General features: G+C 43.4%; 1 pseudogene; it reads left to right on the top strand.

Moving 5' to 3' along the window:
- Positions 1-468: 468 nt before the first annotated feature.
- LOC103268101 lies at positions 469-1780 on the top strand (annotated as a pseudogene).
- The last annotated feature ends 2343 nt before the right edge of the window (positions 1781-4123 follow it).

Below are 4123 nucleotides of genomic sequence, written 5' to 3'. Positions count from 1 at the left end.
CTAAAATGACATTAGAACCATACAGAGCGCTCTCTTGAGTCACTCCCATGCTGCTCAGTGCCTCTCAGTGCTGCGCATGAGTCTGACAGCCCTGTCCCCTGCTCTCTAGTGATTGCAGCCCTTCATTTCCAAGATGCCTGAGGAAATGCACCATCAAGAGGAGGAGGTGGAGGCTTTCAGGCAGAAATTGCCCAGCTCATGTCTCTCATCATCAATACCTTCTACTCTAACAAGGAAGTTTTCCTCCGGGAGTTGATCTCTAATGCTTATGATGCCCTGGACAAGATTCACTATGAGAGCCTGACAGACTCTTCCAAGGTGGACAGTGGTAAAGAACTAAAAATTGACGTCATCCCCAACCCTCAGGAACACACTTTGACTTTGGTGGACACAGGCATTGGCATGACCAAGGCTGATCTCATAAATGCTTTGGGAACTATTGTCAAATCTGGTACTGAAGACCAAGGCTATTTGAACCAGAAATCCTAATGATATTACCCAAGAGGAGTATGGAGAATTCTACAAGAGCCTCACCAATGACTAGGAAGACCACTTGGCAGTCAAGCACTTCTCTGTTGAAGGTCGGTTGGAATTCAGGGCACTGTTATTCATCCCTCATCATGCTCCATTTGACCTCTTTGAGAACAAAAAGAAAAAGAATAACATCAAATTCTATGTCCATCGTGTGTTCATCATGGACAGTTGTGATGAGTTGATACCAGAATATCAACTTCATCCATGGTGTTGTCAATTCTGAGGATCTCCCCCTGAACATCTCTAGAGAAATGCTCCAGCAGAGCAGAATCTTGAAAATCATTCGCAAAAACTTTGTTAAGAAGTGTCTTGAGCTCTTCTCTGAGCTGGTGGAAGACAAGGAGAATTACAAGAAATTCTATGAGGCATTCTCTCAAAATCTAAAGCTTGGGATCCATGAGGATTCCACCAACCTATGACACCTGTCTGAAGTACCGCGCTATCATACCTTCCAGTCAGGAGATGAGATGACTGTCCTATCAGAGTATGTCTCTAGCATGAAGGAGACACAGAAGTCCATTTATTACATCACCGGTGAGAGCAAAGAGCAGGTGACCAACCCTGCATTTGTGGAGCGAGTGTGGAAGCAGGGCTTTGAGGTAGTATATATGACAGAGCCTATTGATGAGTACTGTGTGCAGCAGCTCAAGGAGTTTGATGACAAGAGCCTGGACTCTGTTACCAAGGAGGGTCTGGAGCTGCCTGAGGATGAGGAGGAGAAGAAGAAAATGGAGGAGAGCAAGGCGAAGTTTGAGAACCTCTCCAAGCTCATGAAGGAAATCTTGGATAAGAAAGTTGAGAAGGTGACAATCTCCAATAGGCTTGTGTCTTCACCCTGCTGCATTGTGACCAGCACTTACAACTGGGCAGCCAACATAGAGCAGATAATGAAAGCCCAGGCCCTTCGGGACAACACGACAATGGGCTACATGATGGCCAAAAAACACCTGGAGATCAACCCTGACCAACCCATTGCGGAGATGCTGCGGCAGAAGGCAGAAGCGGACAAGAATGACAAGGCTGTGAAGGACCTGGTTGTGCTGCTGTTTGAAACTGCGCTGCTCTCCTCTGGCTTCTCCCTCAAGGATCCCCAGATACACTTCAACTGCATCTACCTCGTGATCAAGCTGGGCCTGGGATTGATGAAGATGAAGTGACAGCTGGGGAGAACAGTGCTGCTGCTCCTGATGAGATCTCCCCTCTTGAGGGCCATGAGGATGCATCTTGTGTGGAAGAAGTAGATTAAAATTTCTATCTTTTGTTCTCTGTATAGTGTCTCCATGGCTCCCACAGCAGCCTTGAGTGGCCCTGTCCCACCTGGCTCCCTTTACTGTGTAGTGTTGTTTTTTCTCCTGGTTTAAGGCAGGAAACAAGGGCCTCATTCCCTCTCTGACAACAAAATTGGATGTTGTGTGTTGTGGGTTTTTTTGTTGTTGTTCATTTTGTTCTGAAATTAAAGTATGTAAAATCAAGAAATGCTGTTTTTTACAAAAATAAAAAATAAAACCACTCAGAAAGTCTACTTTAGTATAAAAGCAACTTTCCCGTTTTTTCTGCTTCTCTCAAATTCTTGTTTCGATTACATATGTCATGTGGATTCAGATTCATGAACAGCTAAGACCCTTATAGTTAGTTAAATTATTTCAAGATGTGGTCTGAAGGAACCTTCTCCTTCATTATGCCTGACTAAGTCCTCTAAAAGTGGTGTATCATATCAGCAATGAGGTCTAGGCAGCAGGTGCTGTGTTGGTGAGCAAAAATCCAAGACCTGCATTGGGCTAAAGGGACCACAAACAGACCATGTTGTAGATGCATATGTTTGGTGGGGGCATGTGGCCATGAATCTGGGCAGCGACAACGTTGGGGCTGAACACACAAGGGGAATGATCAAGTTTGGGCTAGAACTCCCTGGGTATCTCTGATCCAGATTAGTTTTTAGAATGAGAGGCTATACTTCAACAGCCTGAGCTGTAGAGGACAAAGACCATTGTGGGCCCTGATTACTGCTCTGATCCTGCAGAAACTCCCTACTGAGAACTGGGTCATGGTGGCCATAGCAGATACAGAATTTGGCTGGTTTAGCAGAGTGAAGATGAGCCATTTTAGGAAGATGGTAAGTTAAAGTTAACTTGACTAAACAGAAATGTTTTATTCAAAGATAAGGAAGGAGTCCTGACTTCCTGTGATGTTTATTTGTGAGAAGAACATTACTGAGATGTTTGTACTTCTTCTTTTTTCTAAATTATATTTCACTTTATTTGGTCTTTCAAAATTTTAATTATTTTGGCCGGGCTCAGTGGTTTAGCCTGCAATCCCAGCACTTTGGGAGGCCAAGGTGACTGGATTGCCTGAGCCCGCGGGTTCAAGACCAGTCAAGGCAACTTGGCGATATCTGGTCTCTACAATAAATCAAAAATTAGCTGGGCATGGTAGTGTGCGCCTGTAGTTCTGGCTACTTGGAAGGCTGAGGCAGAAGGATAGCTGGAGCCCAACAGATCGACCCTGGGGTGGCCATGGGTGTGCCACTACACTCCAGCCTGGGTGGCAGAGTAAGACTTTGACTCAAAATAAATAAATAAATAAAATAAAATTTTAATTATTTTAAAAATTAATACAAAGTATTTGTACATATTTATGGGGTACATGTGATTTTGATACATGCATACAATGTAAAGTGATCAAATTAGAGTCTTAAGGCTATCCATCACCTGCAACTTTTATCATTTCTTGTTAGAGATTAATTTATTGTTATTGTCTTGGTTTATAGAAACAATTGCTTTATTACAGACAAAATATTATCAGTTGAAAGTATATTTGTTTCCCTTTTATTAGCCACACCTAGGTGGATTTGGTGCGAGGAACTCACCTTTGGCAGTATCTGAATTTTAGAGTGTAACTCTGGTTGAGATGAATAGTCTTTGAACAGTTAGCTTTGTATTTCTAAGTGTAAATATAAAAAGCAGATGTCAATCTGACACAGGTGACAGCAGTTGCTGAAATGGACCTCGTATCCATTGCAAGACTGAACGGCTTAAGAGATTTAGCTGGCAAAGTCTGCAACATTGAGTTGAATGTATGGCACAACTGAAAACCTTTTAAATGAAGAGCTGAAATCTTGATGGACTGTTAAACAACAATCCACTTTCACGCATAGGCATGAGCACTGATTACAGTAATAATATGAAGACAATATAAAGTCTGATCTGATGCATCAAGAATAACTTCCAAAAACATGCCTGTAGCTGGAGGGAAATGGATTTTTGATTCAGATAACACACATCAAAATGTCTGCATTTGCAGCCTGGTGCAGTGGCTCACGCCTGTAATCCCAGCACTTTGGGAGGCTGAGGTGATTGGATTGCCCGATCTCATGCATTTAAGACCAACCTGGGCAACTTGGCCAGACCTCATCTCTACAGTAAATAAAATTAGCCGGGCGTGGTAGCACGTGCCTATAGTTTCAGCTACTTGGAAGGCTGAGGCTGAAGGATCACCTGAGCCCAGCAGGTTGAGGCTGCAGTGGCTGTGAGCATGCCACTGCACTCCAGCCTGGGTGACAGAGTGAGACTCTAACTCAAAAAAAAAAAAA

The sequence above is a fragment of the Carlito syrichta genome, unplaced genomic scaffold (genome assembly GCF_000164805.1).
Source record: "Carlito syrichta isolate Samal-C Ts95f unplaced genomic scaffold, Tarsius_syrichta-2.0.1 Scaffold308732, whole genome shotgun sequence".
NCBI classification, from domain to species: Eukaryota; Metazoa; Chordata; class Mammalia; order Primates; family Tarsiidae; genus Carlito; species Carlito syrichta.
This window is presented reverse-complemented; position numbering and strand designations above follow the sequence as displayed.